Source organism: Cupressus sempervirens, chromosome 3 (assembly GCF_028749045.1).
Source record: "Cupressus sempervirens isolate cs-2001-9-10 chromosome 3, ASM2874904v1, whole genome shotgun sequence".
In the NCBI taxonomy this organism is placed as follows: domain Eukaryota; kingdom Viridiplantae; phylum Streptophyta; class Pinopsida; order Cupressales; family Cupressaceae; genus Cupressus; species Cupressus sempervirens.
This window is the reverse complement of record NC_143120.1, coordinates 935,059,653-935,078,783: the sequence shown is the minus strand read 5'-3', so window position 1 is coordinate 935,078,783 and position 19,131 is coordinate 935,059,653.

The following is a 19,131-nucleotide window of genomic DNA, read 5'->3' as shown; positions in this document are numbered from 1 at the left end:
TTGTGATTCCAGAATAAGTTCAGTCTTCAACGTCATCAATATTTTGTCTAGAAATGACATACATCCTCAACAATCTGAAAATTGATACTATGACATTTTGAATGGTATACTTGAGTGTGAATTTAATTCATTCAAATTAGTTCTATTTTTCGTCAAATGGTACAGGCTATGACTTAATCAAAATAATCCCAATAAACTATAATTGAACATGATAGTGCATTTATAATGATTAATACAAAGTAATTTGAGCTAGTTGGAGATGACCCCTATGTTCTTCCAAGTCAATGTGAGAAAGTGTTTTAATTTGGCATTCCACATAAATTGGGTTGGTCATTCAATGGTAGACATGATCCAAGAGCAAGGCTAGTAAAGTATAATGTGATGGAAGTGTATATGTGAAAATGCGGCCTATGCTAACACACACACTTCAACATGGTCATTGCATGCGGATTCATCTCGGAATGAATATTGGATTGTTCATCCAAAATTTGCCCTGCAAAGCGACCTGTTGCCTTCTATCTAAAGGGATTTTGCCTGTTAATATCCTCTGAATCAAGGTGCAGGCAACCAGACCCTCTAAGAACGAAGGATTTGACAATGAAATTAAGCTAAGAACGAGTATGAAGATTAATCTAAAATGAAAGATGCAATGTAATCTAAGAACAAATAAAGCAAACTAGATTAAGCATATGCATGATTAAACTAAAATGAGATTAAACTAAGAATGAGAATGTATGCAAGAAATGTAAGTAAATATGAGCATGAATTTCAGCAGCGATTTGATGCAAATTCTCCAAATTCATCCTCCCAAAATGAAGAGATGAGGGTCTCTTACATAGACTTTCCTGGAATCCATCAATGGTTGAGATCGATTTGGATCAATGGTCAGGATTGAAGATGAGGTTCAGTCATAAAGGGAGATTCCCAAATTAAAGGGAGTTAACAGATTTGATTTTGAGTAAAATAAGGAGTTAACTGTTTTAATTTGAGTAGAAAAAAGAGTTAACTGATTTAACTCATTTTTTATCAATAGTGAACTGGAAATTTCTCTTTTTGAACTGAAGAGAGATTTTGTTGAGATATTTAATTTAATAAAATGAGATATGCTCTCATAATTATTTTTTCTATTTAATTAAATAATCTTTAATTAATTAGAGACACTTTTGTTTAATTAAATAACATCATTTAATTAATTAGGAATGGCTTCCCATTTAATTAAATAACTTTGTTTAATTATTTAGAAGTAAGTACTCCATTTAATTAAATAATTTTTTTTAATTAATTAGAAATACCTTTCTCATTTAATTAAATAATTACATTTAATTAATTAAGATAGGCGTATTTATTAAATTAAATAAATTTAATTCCATAGTACATTAGCCTTAGGATATAATTTAATTTAATTAAAAGTATAAATACTTAATAATTAAATTAAATATTAATCAATGGGTTTAATGTGACTAATATGAGTAAATACTATAGGAATTAAATAATAAGCATGATGAATGTAGATTTAGGTTTTCTGCATCTGACAATTAAGTCAAGTAGTGAATAGCAAAATGAGAATTGCCTATTAGAATAGGACTTTGAAATTATCAAAAATAGACCAGAATTGGTAAAATGGCAATGAGCCAATTTTGGGGTATTACATTTTTTCCCTCTTTGAATGAATGTGCGAGCAACATGTTCAATTCAAAGATAATCAGAAAGCATGATGTGAACATGAGATTGGTTTCGAAGGTGATGATATGGAGACCAATTGATAAGCTTTTTAAGGACCATCTCTAGCATAGAGCTTAATCCTAAGGAATCCAAGTAGAGCACTTAGATACCTAAGATTAATAGCATTTAAAAGACTACCTCCAGAATGAAGCGTAATCTTTAAGAATCCAAACAGAACGTCTAGACAACTAAAATTGATAAGCACTTAAAAGGCTTCTTCAGAACGAATTTTAACCTTTAAGGATTCAGATAAAACACTTGGATACCCGAGAGTGATAAAGCATTTAGAAGACTATCTCTAGAATAGAGCTTAATCTTCAAGGATCCAGATAGAACACCTAGATACCTAGAATTGAAAGCATTTAGAAGATTATCTCTAGCACGACGCTTAACCTTCAAGGATCTAGATAGAACACCTAGATACTTGAGATTGATTAAAAGATAACAAGGTCCAATCATAAGCCATAGAATCATCCCCAGAACAAGGCTTGATCCTTAGGACTCAGGGTTTAGACTGTCCCAATACCTGTCCATTGAACTCTGAGAAGAGTTGTTATAAGATAGATTAGTTGATGAAAAGATAGGATAGATAGCAAAGATGCCAAATATAAAGGAACAAGATGCCCCGAGTGATTAAATGCACCAAGCGATAGATGACAAAGATGCTAGATAAAAGGGAACAAGATGCCCCAAGCATTAAGTATTCAATGATGTAATCATCTTGCCCCCTCAGGAGCAAAATCAAAAGATGACACACCAGAAATATGATTTGAAGCAGTATATTATGTTAGTAGAATCTAGAAGAGATTAGAACGATCTAAAGATTGGGTTGATTTGAAATGATTGCGAAGTCGAAAAAAAATTGAGTTTGATAAAAGTTGACCAGATTCAGCCACAGTTGACTTAAGTTGACTATTTTCAAAATGAATTTTGAAAATATGGAGAATGTAAAATTAAAAGGATTCCAAGAATCATAAAGTATCAGAAAGATTTGGGCTGCACAACCGTTCGATCACGTCGATCCCCAAAATTTTAAAATGCATTTTTAAAGCTCTTAGGTGTGTCAAATTTTGAATTTGACCTCAAAAATAGATCCAGAATGGTCCAATTAGCCAGTGGTGCGATTTTTGCGCAAATCCGAGCACTTTGAAAAATATGGTCAACACCTATATAAAGGCTCGAAGGGTCATTTTCAATTCGTTTGTGCTTTTGTCTTGTAGTGATTTTGAGCTCTGATAGAGACATGATAGTGAACATGAGATATCATCATTTTGAGCACTCCAAATGACATAGCCGACTAGTAGACTACAGACCACTGGTGAGTCATCGATTTTCCATCTTTGTACTTTCATTTTCACGCATTTTGAGTTCATTTATGCATGTTTTTAGCATGTTTTAGGTTTGTGAATTCTTTCTTCACGCGAGATCGATCTCTTCTCGTGCGAAGATCCTCTTTCTTTGCGCGAAGAAATAGGATGCGCTATTTCTTCGCACGCGGCCAAAAAATCTTCGCGCGGGGAAAATTTGGTTTCGCACAAGGTGATTCGTGTTTCACGTGAGAATGTCCTTTTTCACGCGGACAGATCTATCTTCACGTGAAGAGATCTTTTTTCATGCGAAGGCAAGTTTCTTCGCACGAATGAGAGTTTCTTCGCGCGAAGAATTAATTATTTTGTGTGAAACTATATATCTTCGTGCGAGATTTCACTAATCTCGCACGAAATCCCGTGACAGTTTTGTGTTTTTGCATTTAAAAATTGCACTTCATTTCGTTTTGATGCATCGTTTTGACTTGATACTAATCATTTGTTTGTCATTTTTTTTGTTGTGTGTGTAGGAGGTCTTTGGAGATGTGTCATTTAGATCTCATTATCTACCATATGGAGAGTTATTGTGGAGTTTGGATGACGCAGATCGGGCACACATTGCCCGATTGGGTTTGTCTTCACTATGCCAGATTCCAGCCATGATGGTGAATCATGATTTACTGACTGCATTGGTAGAGCGTTTCCATTCGGAGACGAACACCTTTCATTTTCTAATGGGTGAGATGACGATCACCCTGGAGGATATATGACAGATACTGAGGATCCCATTTCACGGCGCCCGGGTCGTGTATGATATAGTGCCTCAATTAGGGACAGAGGCACCATCCATTTTTTTTGAGAGAGAGCTACCGAGAGGCAGGGCCATCAGCTGGGATGAGCTGATGCATACCTATGGACCCACACACAGGTTGGCATCTGTGTTGGGTATTTTCTTGAGCTGCTTCCTATGTCCTGACAGGGGACAGCATGGGTTGGAGTGTGGATGGGGTGTCATGCTCTGTAGGATGGTTGAGGCACCTGAGATCTTTGGGTGGGATCAGTCCATGTTGGCCCATCTTTTTCTTGAGATGCATGAAGTCGTCTTCCATGAGAAGAAGACCATGGCAGCAGGTGTTTATGTGCTATAGATTTGGGCCTGGGAGCATCTCCCTGTATGTAGGCTAATTTTTGAGGATTCTCGGGAGCCCATAGAGCCATACATCTGCAGATATCGAGGGCATATTACCCAGGCCCACCTGAGTAAGATTGAGCATTGGCGGATACATCTTGATGACCTGGTGTTTGTTATATGGCGACCCTAGAGAGAGATAGAGGACTGGGATGATGCCCCCAGAGAGCTGCCTTGGATGTTTAGTTCTCGACCACTAGAAGGTAGGATGACATCAGTCATAGAGAGATTCATCATCTCATGAGTGTGGTGGCAGTATGGCCGACCACAAGACATTTCAGCTAAGTACTGTGCCTATGCTAGGGTGCAGAAGGATATAGAGCGGGGATGGCATCCACGAATGGATCCAGGATGATCCATGATAGACATCCACAACCTAGTTGTAGTTCAGTGGGACTACCTGCCAGAGGTAGTAGATGCCAAGATGATGCCTGCATATCAGGCATTTTTGATGAGCCATCCATTCTCACGCTTCAAGAATCCACTAGGGATGGCAGGGCAGGTACAAAGATAGGGACAGGTGGCCCAGCAGCAGTAGGCATAGCCACAGATGCCACCGCAGGTCCAGCACCAAGTACAACAGATACCTATTACCCCATGTCAAATGGGATCAGATCCAGGTGTTGGGGGCAGTGGGGCAGGACAAAGTCGGTGGAGGAGGCAAAGGACAGAGGAGCAGGCCCCTCAGCAGGAGGTCCCACAGCAGCAGGTGCCTCCACAGCCGCAAGTACCTCCACAGCAGTAGGCACCAGAGTTGGTTGATGAGGATATGCCAGATCAGCTGGTAATTGGGGTACAAGATGCGGTACGACGATACCAAGAGGGGGTTCATGTGGCCCCCCGATAGTTGGGAGAGTTACACATTGCATTGGTAGTCAGGGATGTGCAGCCGGTAGAGCGACAGTGAGAGACAGATCATCAGAGAGAGTGTGTGCAGACTGTAGAGCGGAGGCTAGAGCTGGCACAGGATGAGATCTGCTTCTAGTCTGCTTGGGCTGCATATTATTATGCTGCATACACCAGCGCCATGCCAAATGAGTCATTGCAGGTGCAACAATTTTCTCAGTATGCACGAGAGTCTGGAGGTGCACAACCTCCTGTCAGGCCGGATATGCCACCACCGCCTCCGCCACCTACTGCCCCTGTTCCTCTTGCTCCTCCTGGAGGCAAGAGTTTGGGATAGAGTTAGATGCTCTGTGTCTGATTTTTTATTTTGATCTCTAGCTATGTATCAGTTGGTGTGCCAGCACCACATGTATCATTTTTGATCAATTGCGCTTGAGTAGTGCCCATTTTTTTGTACTGACCCATTCTTTGATATATATATACAATATTTTGAGCTGAGTATTCCTGTGTACATGTCATTGTCTATTTTGTTTTGCTTTAATGTATATGAGATGTATGTTGTACTTAGATAGAACGCATATGTATGAACTGACATCTTACATAGTGTTGCGTGTTTTTGTTTGACAGTCACAGGTATTCCAATGAGGAGCGAGAATCGACGAACCAAACACTTGTGTAGCCATGGAGGAATCTGATGCATGTGGAGTATGAACAGAATTACCGTCGAATTGCGTGCTAATGCAAATGAAGTATGTAATGCAAGACTATGTTAAATGCAACCCTAGGTCCGGTTACCAAGCCTCGATGATTTATCATCACTGGATATAAAATAAAGCTCGTATGTTATACAACTTCCACTGACATTGCAATCATGAAAATATGAATATAACATACGTTATTGGGATGTCTGGATTAAATGTAAGCATTTGATGCACAAGAAGCCAGAATGACTAGAACATTTGTCCCTTTTAATGTAGCAAGTTAACATAAGCATCAAAGCATGAATGCTAGGATGACCTGAATGTTGCTTGCATGATAGGCACACCAAACACACAGGAGATTCTTCTTATGCTAAGTATTTAGGATTCATTCTGTCCGTAATGACCCTTGCGTTCATAAATTGAGACAAAAATGTGCTAAATATACTCGTAGTGACCTGTACGTTCACTTAATAGGACAAGTGTTAGTATGTACTATAGCATGAAGAGTTCACTCCAACAAACAAGGAGAAGAACCAATGTCATTGACGTATCTGTATAAAAGGAGTTGAGGTACACATGACTATCCAATACGAGATGGAGGGTCTTATAGTGGACACCCCTCTTATAGGAATAGATCAACTTATTAGAACTAAATTGCAAATAGAAAGCAAAGAAAAAAAATCATGCCCCCAGTCATTACTTTTCTATTCGAAGATGACATCATCGAGTTGCTCGAGGAGATATGATAAAGCAAAACAAAGCAAACAAAGAAAATGCTCAGCATATCCAAACAAGTATATCATTTTTTTTGAGTTCAATGTTTTCGGGAGTGATGTCAAGTGTCAATGTCCAGAACATGTAAGAAAGAAATCTCTTCAATAGAGTGACAATAGTAGGTAGACACAGTCAGAAAGACTGGTGACTGAGGTCAAAGAGGAATCTTCACGATGAAGAACCTAAGAAGGACTAGGCGATAGTAGATAGACACAACCAGGAAGACTGGTGACTAACGCAAAAGAGATCTTCCATAAAAAAATCTTGAGACATGACCCGAGCAACGGTAGGCAGACACAGCTGAAACAACTGGTGACCATTGTGAAAGAGATTCTATGAGGAGAATCTCAAAAAGAGTGACACTAGCAATAGTAGGCAGACATAGTCAGAACCACTGGTGACTGTCACATAGGAGATTCTATGAGGAGAATCTCGAAAAAGAGTGACTGGCGACAGTAGGCAAACAGTCAGAACGACTGGTGACTGTCACGTAGGAGATTCTATGAGGAGAATCTCAAAAAAGAGTGACACTGGCAACTGTAGGCAGACATAATTAGAATGACTGGTGACTGTCGCGTAGGAGATTCTATGAGCAAAATCTCAAAAAAGTGACACTAAGGGGAGATGCCCCCGAGCTATGAGAAGACTCAATCCATGGATACATGAGCAAGAAAAGTAGGAAAGTGAAAGCATGAAATTGACTATACAGAATGGACAGAAGATGCACTGCAAGATGGAGCATTGAGAACAAGAGGTGCCTGTTTACCAGGTTTTCACCTTCTTGGCAAATTTTTTTTTTTTTTTTTGGTATTTTTGAGATTTTTCAATTTTATTTTTTTTGGTGTTACGAAGGCATCTATTGCTAGGTTTTCACCAGGGTAACAATTTTTTCAGGCCTTTTTCTGATTTTTAAGATTTTTTTTTAGGACATTTAGATATGTACAGAGAGCTTGCTGAGATTGAATCAACTGTAAAACCGCTTCAGTTGGAGAGTGTTCATAGGCTCTTTAAGCACTTCTCCTTCAGTTGTGGAAAATTGATAGGTGCCAGATCCATATACTATAGTAATGATGTAAGGACCTAGCCAGTTTGGTTCAAACTTTCCCTTTTGCATCTGTTGTTGTTGATTCTTAGGATTCTCTCTCAGGACGAAATCACCCAGCTAGAAGTCACGTGGCCTAATTCTCCTATTGTAGCTTCGTGCCATTCTTTGTTGATATGCTCGTAGATGATCACAGGCCACTTGTCATCTTTCATCCAGCAACACAAGCTCTTGAAGCTTGGCTATCCTATAGTCATCATCTGTGATAAGACCTTTCATAGAGATTCTCAAGGTAGGAATCTCGACCCCTATTGGAAGCACAATATCTACCCCATATACCAACACAAAAGGAGTCATGCTCGTTGGAGTTCTAATGCTTGTTCTATATGCCCATAGGGCTGGATTGATCTGGAGATGCCAGTCTCTCCTTGACTTACTGACTGTGCGATGAAGAATTTTGAGGATCGCCTTATTGGATGCCTCAGCTTGGCCATTACCCTGGGGGTAATAAATGGAAGACCAATGTTTTGTAATCTTGAATTTCTTGCACAGTTCCTTAAGGTCTTTATTTTTGAATTGTCCTCCATTGTCAGTAATGATTGAGGACGGTATACCATATCTACAGATGATGTAGTTTGTGATAAAAAGCGCTACAGTTTTGCCATCAGCAATTGTGAGAGGGACTGCCTCTACCCATTTCGTGAAATAATCTGTAGTGGTGATAATGAACTTATGTCCATTAGAAGAGGTTGGATGAATCTGTCCCACCAAGTCAAAGGCCCATTGTTGAAATGGCCATGTTGTAGTAGAGGGAATCAACTCTCTAGCTGGAGTGTGAATGAGATTCCCGTGTAGCTAACATTGTTTGCAGGACCTAGTATATTTAATAGCTTCTTGCTCCATTTTAGGCCAGTAGTAACTAGCATGAAGGAGTTTGCAAGCTATTGTTAGGCCATTGGAATGAGATCCACAAATGCCTTCATGAACGTCAATTAGTGCACATTTGGACTCGTCGGGTTCTAAACACCTAAGGAGTGTTCTGTCGAGACCTCTCCTATACAGATCATCAACAATAATGACATAATGTGAAGCATTACGGATTAGGTAACGTTTCTCATTCTGGGTCAGACCTTTTGGAATGGTTTCATTATGAAGGTAGGAATAGATGTGATGGTAGCAGGATGATTCTTGTCCTATAATAGAATAGATCATCTTGGAATCAGGTGTGTCATAGGCTGGGTAGTGTAACACTTCCACCAAGAACTCGTGTCGTAGATCATTTTCTGGCATTTTTAGAAGGGAGGCCAGAGTGGCCATGGTGTCAGCCACTTTATTATTTGTGCATGGAACTTGTTGGAAGGTGATGTGTGCAAAATATTTTTTCAAGTCATCAACCATGCATTTGTAAGGAATTAGTTTTTCATCCTTTGTTTGATACACATCATTTACTTGGTTGATGACAAGTTGAGAGTCACCGAAGATATCCAACTGATCTACTCTCCATTCAGCTGCAATTTTCATACCATTGATCAAAGATTCATATTCAACAATATTATTTGTACAAGGAAACAAAATCATGTACACTTTGGGCAATGAGTATTTCTGTGGTGTGATGAAAAGTAATCCAGCACCTGATCCTTGTTGTGTGAAGGATCCATCGAAGAACATAACCCATGTATGGTGACTAAGTGTTAGAATTGACTTATCTAAAAAATTAATGTTTATTGGTAGAAGACTCTGTATGGGTGCCTCGGCCAGCTGGTCTGCAATTGCTTGCCCCTTTATAGCTTTGTGTTCAACATATTGGATGTCAAACTCACTTAGTATCATGACCCATTTAGCCAATCTTCCTGTGAGAGCTGCCTTACTGAGCAAGTACTTTAATGGATCTATTTTAGCCATAAGCCATGTAGTGTGGGCAAGCATGTAGTGTCTCAACTTTTGGGAAGCAAAGACAACTCCCAAGCGAGCTTTCTCAATAATACTATAGTTTTTCTCATAAGAGACCAATGTTCGGCTCAAGTAATAAATAGCTCTTTCTTTGTTATCATTGTCTTCCTGAGCCAATAGGATTCCCAAAGATGTTTCAGTGGATGAAATGTATAAAAGCAAAGGCTTCCCATGCATAGGAGGCATCAGGATTGGTGGATTGACAAGATATTGTTTTATCTGTGTTAAGCTTTGCTCACAATCTTGGCTCCAATTGAATTTCACACCCTTATGTAAGGTCTTTGTGAAGGGTTGTGATTTATCCGCCAATCGTGAAATAAACCTACAAATAGATTGAAGCCTTCCCTGTAGTCCTCTCATCTGATTGATGTTTCGAGGTGGAGGCATGTCCATTATTGCTTGTACTTTTTCTGGATCTACTTCAATTCCCTTTGCAGAAACAATATATCCTAACAGTTTTCCTGATGTGACACCAAATGCGCACTTCTTAGGATTGAGATGAAGACTAAACTTTTCCATACGATCTAGGATTGGTCCCAAATCGTGCAAATGAGTATAGCATTTAGCGCTTTTGACCAAAGTATCATCAACATAGTCCTCCATAGTTCTATGCATCATGTCATGGAAAATTGTAGTAACAGCTCGCTGATATCTAGCTCCAGCATTCTTTAAACCAAATGGCATCACATTCCAACAAAAGGTTCCCCATGCACATGTGAAAGCTATTTTCTCTTGATCTTCTGGCGCAATTTTTATCTGATTGCATCCAGAAAAACCATCCATAAGTGAGTACATCTCATAGCCAACCGTCATGTCCACAATCATATCAATATTAGGGAGCGAAAAGTTGTCTTTAGGACATGCCAAGTTAAGATCATGAAAATCTATACAAACTCTGATAGACTTATCGTGCTTGGACACAAGGACAATATTGGATATCCATTCAGCATAATCAATTGCATGAATGAAACTAGCCTTCAGAAGTTTCTCCAATTCGGCTTTGACTAGTAATGCAACATGAGGATGCATTTTTTGAAGCTTCTATTTAACTGGTTTTATACCTAGTGTTATGGACAAGTGATGCATAATAAGTTCAGGATCCAATCCTGGCATGTCAGAATATGTCCAGGAAAAATTTATTTTCTTTCCCTTGAAAAAGGCAATGAATTATTCCTTCTCTTCAAGTGACAATGACTATGCTAGATGTATCACATGAGGATGTTCTTTTGTGCCCAATTTAATTGGCTGTGTCGGCTCTATTAACACTGATTATCTCTCCTGAAAGTGACTGGGAAGGACATCAAATATCTCATCCGTGGGCACCTCAAATAGGTTTTCACCCTTGGATACATCTTTTGTTTTTACTTTTTTTGGATCCGACACTACCACAATGTGGTTTTCACCATCGGACCTCTTGCATTTTTTCTTTTTAATCTTGTGACTGAGATATTTGATGTCGGCCTCAGTCATGTTGATGCTCTGCTCATTGGTGGAAGACGTTACAGGTTCGATAGCGTTTAGGTAATAGGTAAGAGCATAGTCATTCTAGAACATGGGGACTTCATTAGATGCATTGGGATTCCAGTCTATAAGCTCGGGATGTGTTAGTGAGAGAGTAGTGGCTGGTTCAATTGTGTTCACAGTATAGTCATTAAATGCATGGACCAGCAATTCAAGACCTACGGCGACCTCACCCACAGGTGTATTCAAATGTCTCAGAGTATGAACATTAGTAATTGATGACTCTAGGACACTAGTTGGATCAGACCCCTATGACCTATCCCTAGATGTTTCACTCACTTCGATTTGATTTTCATAGACATGCACTTGGTCAATGTCTTTATCAGTAGTCACTTCTGAAAGATTGTCAAATTCATATTCATGAGAATTGGTGCTACATGGTGAGAGACTATAGAACTCCCCAACAGTGATAGGGACATACTCTCCTTCAGCCTCTGGATTCTTACACAAATACTCAATATGGCATGATTGACTAGATTCTCCCTTTTCTGGATGATATTTGAGTTGCTTAGCATTGTCCTCAGAAGAATCACTAGTATCATCCATAGTGCTAACACGTGGCACAAAGTCATCTGGCTCAACAAAGAATTTAGCAAGATCATAAGGAATAGGATGAGGGTAAGAATCCTCATCATTAGATTCTTCCTCTTGAGTACCTGACCCAGATTGTGACTCATTTTCAGATGAATTCTCAGGTACGGGTATGAATTTATTGGATCCCAAATGGAAAGGGACCTTCTTGAACCCTAGGCTAGTTGTGTCACTGTTGCTTCAAGCTATTGCTTTGATAAGATCTATTAAACCATTGTTATTGCACCCAATAGGTCCGATTCCCTTGTAGCCAAAACGCTTCATAAGCTTAAGACTATGTCCATACTTTTTAGGAGTGATTTCTCGAGCTTGTTCTGTTAGGTCTACTGGAGACTCTTCTTTGTAAAGCCATGTAGCAATGGCTCTATTTTCACTTTCATCTTCTAAGGGAACTGTAGCTTTGATAAAAGAGCCATTAAGCTTGGTCTGAGGTGTCAACATGAATGGCTTCTTTGCTACTGAGGGTCTCCCAAAATGTCGAGGGGACTTTGGAATTGATGTTAATGATAGCACTGGTTCCATGTGGTACTCTCCCATACTATTTTCTTTCAATTTAAATGACTGCTCAATTTTTTTCAGCTTATTGTTGTGACAATCAGTAGACTCACGGTTAGCAGGGACGAAAGAATTAGCAGCTTTGAGCATATTGCAAGTATAACTAGTAGTAGTAGGAATAGTAACTTTGGAGCCATGAAATGGGAATTTAATGCATTGGTGGTATGTGGATGGCATAGCACGCATCTCATGTATCCATGGCCATCCCAACAGAATGTTGTAGGCTAAGGGAATGTCAAGTACCTGACAGGTGACATCCCTTTCGACAGGACCGACGCAAATTGGTAAAGTCACAAGACCTAATGACTTTCATTCTACTTCATCGTACGCTTTAATAGTGATCTTTCATCGAGGATCAACAGAGTCCTTAGAATAATCCAATTGTCTAAGCAGAGTAGCAGAAATAATGTTTAGGCCAGCGCCATTGTCAATGAGCACCTGACAAACATGTGTCTGGTGGATCATAACCTCAATGTGTAAAGGCTAATTGTGTGGGTGATTCAGTGAGTTTTCATCCTCCTCGGAGAAGGTCATAAGATGAGGTGAGGTCAAGTGACCTACCATGGATTGAAATTGCTCAAGATCAAGATCTTGAGGAATGTTTGCCTCAGTGAGGGCTTTGTCCAGAATTTTCCTATGAGCAAGCGAGATTTTAAGTAGCTCAAATATGGAAATGTGAGCATTGGTTCATTTTAGTTGATCTAGAACACTATAACTGGTTGCAGTCAAGTTTGTCGTGTGTTTTGCACCTTTATCAGATGGACCAGCAAGGGCTTTGTCCTTGTGTTGTTCAAGATTTGAAGTAGGAGGTGTAGGGCCTTTGAGCACCAATTTTGCATGAGAGCGAGTAATAGCGTTAGCACAATGCTGTGAAGATGCATTATCCATGTTATTGGAAGTAGGGCCTCTCAAGACAAATGGTGTCTTGGGTTTATCATTATCTTGCTTTCCCTTTATGGTAATAATCTCACAGTATTCAAAATCTACAGGTTCAACCATGTGAATGACATTGTCATCATTGGAATACGTATAGTTGACCTTTTTGTAGGGTTTTGGTTTTGAAGTCTCTCCTTTTTCATAAGCCGAGAAAGGCTCTTTGAATTCCTTGTGGTCCGAGTTTTTGTTATGTCCATCTACCACAAGTTCACCAGCATCAATCATGTCTTGGACTTTATGACGTAAGTTTATATAGTTGCTGGTTTTGTGTCCCTTGTTTTGGTAATACTCACAGAATGAGGTCTCATTCCACCATGGTGGATGTGGTTGTGGATCATAGGGATGAGGGTTATCCATTGGTGAGATAAGCTTGTGTTGTAGCAATGTTTTGTAAACCACATCCAAAGGTTCTCCTAAAGGCATATACTCTCGCTTGGGTCTTGTTGCCCATGAGTTTCTCGGTTTGTTCCCAGATGCCTTATTGTCAGGAGGAGGCTTCTCAACACTTTTGGCCGCTTTGAAGTAGTCTGTGAGATTAAATGCTGCTTTAGCAGGTTTTGGTGTGACATTATCAACAACCCCATCATGTACAATTTCTCGGTTCTTGTTGACATGTTTGGTTTTATCCCTGTTGGAAGTGGAACCTTGTTTTCAGTCTCTCTGAAGAGTGAGCTCACCTTTCTTAACCATAAATTCTTCGATATGGATAGCCTATGTAATCATGTCTTTTAAGGTACGTGGACCTTGTAGTTGGACTCTATACCCAAAATCAGGTAAGAGGTTATCAGTGAAAATGTCGAGCTTCTCCGTTTCTGGGATTTTACAGGAGTACTTAGCATAAAGTTGTCTCCACCGTTGGAGGAAAGTGAGAAAAGGCTCACCAACCTTCTGTTTAAGGTTGCATAGATCTCAGATATTTACAGGATGTTGAATGTTGTGAGAATATTGTTGAACAAATGAATTAGCAATTTTGTCAAACGTCTTGATACCAGGAGGTAAATGTGAGAACCACTCCAAAGCTTGACCACCTAAGCTTCTAGGGAATAAATGCATGAGGTACATTTGATTGTGTATAAAATCCATAGACAAAGCACCAAATTCCCGCAAGTGATCTTGGGGATTAGTAGTACCAAAGTACTTGTCATATTTGGGTAGTTCTATGCCCCTTGGGAAAGATGGCATGTTTATACTTTTGTCAAATGGAAATGAACAAAGAGCATCCAATGTGTACGTCTTTTTGGGTTTCTCTTTCTCATGCATCATCTGAGCCAATTGGTCTTGCATAATTTTCAGTTATTTTTGGAGTTTAGTGGTCTCAGTTTCTTCTTCACGTGTGATAATGTTCTCCACATTGAAATGTGTGGGTAGTTTAGTTCCCTCTTGGGCGATTTTGAGAAAGTACTTTTCTTTCTCTTCATTGAGTAGGATTCCCATGACCTTCTAAAAGTTTTTGTCTCTTCAACATCTTGCTATGTGTTTAGGAAGGATTTCCACCTCTTCTTGTTCTTCATCAGTGTCATCTTCTTTCTCTTTCCCCTTGTCATCCCTAGGTTGTTCTTAAGATCGACTATGACTACCTCGTTCAGGTTCACGATTAGTCATTATAGGAACTTGTTCAGTTTTCATATGTTTTGTTTCAAAAGGGTCCATGGAGAAAGGATCATACATTGTGTTTGATAATGCAGGACTCCTACCTATCTCAGTATCCTTTTGGTAAAAAGGATTCCTAATTTGTTGCAAATTGGAAAATGTTCATTGAACTTGAGATGACCTTGCAGGTGAGGAAGACTGTGAAGACGCCTCACTAGCCAAACTGGATATAGATTGCGTAGCGAAAGGTAAGCTACCTCTATCATGATTACGACCCCTAGCATGACCACGTCTAATGTTATCAGGATAAAACACGTTGCCGCTTCTGGTTGTGATAGTCATAGGCAAGGACAAGAAGCTAGAACCTAGACAAGGACTATACTAGGACTGAGTCTCAAAAAGGACAAGATAGTAGCAAGAATGATGTTCACTAAGGCACAAATGGTCTAATTTAAAGGCTAGAATAGCCAGAGATTATGACCACTGCGGCACAAAGTATGACAAGCATTAAGACGAGGACCAAGATTACGTATGAGACGAGACTAGTCAAGGTATAAGACATAAGTTTTCAGTTAAGCAAAGTGTCACTGTTTCAAGACTGTTTGCAAACATAGAGCGATAAATGAACATAAAAAAGGACAGCGTGCAGGCTGCAGATAGCTAGAATAGACCCAGATTGTAAATGCTGATACAAAGTCTCACGCGAAAAACCTTTACGGGCTGCGCGAAGATGTTTATGTTTCGCGCGAAGGTCAGTAATAGTTTTTAATTTCGTGCGAGAATGTTTACCGATTCGCGTGAAGATGAACAACAGAAATTTAATTTTGCGTGAGGACAAAATGGCTTCGCGCGAGAGCCAAATGATTTCGCACGAGGCCAAAATGATTTCGCGCAAAAGGACAGAACAATTTCACAACAGCGACTAATTTTGACAAAAAAATTTATCGTTCCAATAACCAGGGAGATAAACAAGCACATAGAACAACAAGCAAGTGATTTCAAGAACGTCTGAAAACAATGAGCAAGGGCAAAAGCAACCTTGCACATGAAAAATCAAGTGACTTAGTTTGTGCTAATTCCTAAGAAAGCTATTTGTGTACGTTTTCAAAGAGTTTTGCAATCATTGCACACATTCCTAGAAAATAAAAGTTGGCTTCTCTAAGGTATTTAGTAATGGTTTGACTCTGCAACTTTTATGACTCATAGGGGTGACCTCCAATCCCAACGCATCGAGGTTTTGACACAGTCTGAGAACTTAATCTTCAAGAGCTTCTAGGGAGATCTGAAAACCCACAATGAACCACACCTGTGGAGATTTCTTCTACAAGGACATTTATATAGCGGTTGTCACTACCATGGTGAAAATGGCTATTATCGCTTGAGTTTCTATCAATTCAGTTTGCCCTATAGAGGGATTGTCTGCTACGGTTAACCCTCTCTAAAGGTGACCGACTCACAATAGTATACCACAAGGGGACTTAGCTTCCAGATTCAAGGTTTTGACACCTTTTCACCTTTAGCCCAATCAAAATAAAAAGATTAATCCGACACGCTAGACTAAGATTATCTCTTAAAGATCTATGATATCATCTCCCTGTGATCTATCAACCTCTCCGAAGAAAGGATGCCTTAATCAACAAGTCGAAGATTCATCTATCTACGAGATGCTCAAAGTATCCTCCCCGCCCATAAAGAATCCGTCTTAGAGAGGAGTTTCACTAGGAACCCACTCCCTCAAGATCCACGAATAGTGTTCATGGGGGCTTAATTACTATGTGTGTATAGATGTTAATTCCTGAAAACAAATCTATCTAAAAGTAATCAAAAAAGTGCAAGGTGGTACACTTAACGCTTTAACTAATGTGAGGTGAGTCCAAAGATGTGGAAAATTTAACCCCTCACACAAGCCAAAACGAGTCCACAACTCAGAAATTAGTGAGTTCTAGAAAGCACAAAAGGGTTGCCTTGTGGAGCATTTAACGCTTATGTCCTGTAGACCCCTCCCCTATTTAACATGGTGCTGAGCTTGCAACCACAGGGTGGAATGAGGGGCCGATGGATTAGCGAGTCTAATAACCCAAGATAGCTAATTAGATCTATCACTAAAGACTAAGCCTACTAAATGAATACTAATAGAGATCACACCCTAGTATCAATTTATGCATGTGTTGTAAAATGAAAATACAGAAGGAAACACACAAGCTCAACACGAAAGATGTTTGTTTTAGATCCAAATGAAGTGTTATCAACTGAGGAAGATTACCTGGTGATCCTCGTAATGTGCTTAGTAGATTTTTACCCATTTCTGGCAACTTTAGCATGCTTTTCCCATTGTCCCACAAACCGCTGCTATGTTGTTCAAAAAAAATCAAAAAACACAAAAACACTAGAAACTGCAAACAGTCAACAAAAAAATTAGAAAACATGCAAATCAATGCAAAAAAAAAGCCTCTGTCAACAGAGTTTCACGCAAAATTCTTGACAGTCCGTGCGAAATCAAATTCGGCTCGCACGAAATTAAATTCAGCTCGCGTGAAGAAACAGGTCTCGCGCGAAGTTTCGCACGCGAAAGAACTTTCTCGCATGATGCGGAAAGAATCTTCGTGCAAAGATTCTATATCCTCATGCAAAAATTTTACAGTTTCGTGCTAAGATTCTCAAATTTGTATGGAACAGTACGGATAGAGAACAAATTGTTTTAAAAAAAATACAGAAAGAGGCTAGAAAAATTGATTTTTGAGCCCCACGGTGGGCGCTAGAAATGTATATGTGAAAATGCGGCCTATGCTAACACACACACTTCAACACGGTCATTGCATGCGGATTCATCTCGGAATGAACATTGGATTGTTCATCCAAAATTTTCCCTGCAAAGCGATCGGTTGCCTTCTATCTAAAGAGATTTTGCCTGTTAATATCCTCAGAATCAAGGTGCAGGCAACCAGACCCTCTAAGAACGAAGGATTTGACAATGAAATTAAGCTAAGAACGAGTATGCAAATTAATCTAAAATGAAAGATGCAATGTAATCTAAAAAAAAATAAAGCAAACTAGATTAAGCATATGCATGATTAAACTAAAATGAGATTAAACTAAGAATGAGAATGTATGCAAGAAATGTAAGTAAATATGAGCATGAATTTCAGCAGCGATTCGATGCAAATTCTCCAAATTCATCCTCCCAAAATGAAGAGATGAGGGTCTCTTACATAGACTTTCCTGGAATCCATCAATGGTTGAGATCGATTTGGATCAACGGTCAGGATTGAAGATGAGGTTCAGTCATAAAGGGAGATTCCCAAATTAAAGGGAGTTAACAGATTTGATTTTGAGTAAAATAAGGAGTTAACTGTTTTAATTTGAGTAGAAAAAGGAGTTAACTGATTTAACTCATTTTTGATCAATAGTGAACTGGAAATTTCTCTTTTTGAACTGAAGAGAGATTTTGTTGAGATATTTAATTTAATAAAATGAGATATGCTCTCATAATTACTTTTTCTATTTAATTAAATAATCTTTAATTAATTAGAGACACTTTTGTTTAATTAAATAACTTCATTTAATTAATTAGGAATGGCTTCCCATTTAATTAAGTAACTTTGTTTAATTATTTAGAAGTAAGTACTCCATTTAATTAAATAATTTCTTTTAATTAATTAGAAATACCTTTCTCATTTAATTAACTAATTACATTTAATTAAGATAGGCGTAGTTATTAAATTAAATAAATTTAATTCCATAGTACATTAACCTTAGGATATAATTTAATTTAATTAAAAGTATAAATACTTAATAATTTAATTAAATATTAATCAATAGGTTTAATGTGACTAATATGAGTAAATACTATAGGAATTAAATAATAAGCATGATGAATGTAGATTTAGGTTTTCTGCATCTGACAACTAAGTCAAGTAGCGAATAGCAAAATGAGAATTGCCTATTAGAATAGGACTTTGAAATTATCAGAAATAGACCAGAATTGGTAAAATGGCAATGAGCCAATTTTGGGGTATTACAGTAAGAAGAAGCTATTGAAGAATCAAAAGACGAAGTAAATAATGATTATGAACAACTATTATGTAATGATGATGATTAAGAAGAAGATGATGATTCTGGTGATGCTGACAATGATGGTGATGATGATAATGATGACGATCATGATCATGCTGATGAAGATGATCATGATCATGATAATGGTGATGAAGATCATGATGATGGAGATGAAGATGTGATGAAGGGTGCTCCCCTTAAAACCATAAACTCATAACAGAAACAAAGAAACAACAACAAAGGTGAGAACAACATATGAATTTCTTATTTGCATCACAAAATGCAAAATTATAGAATTCAAAAATACAATATGCTAACCCACATGGGCACCTTCATTATAGTAATCTGCAACAC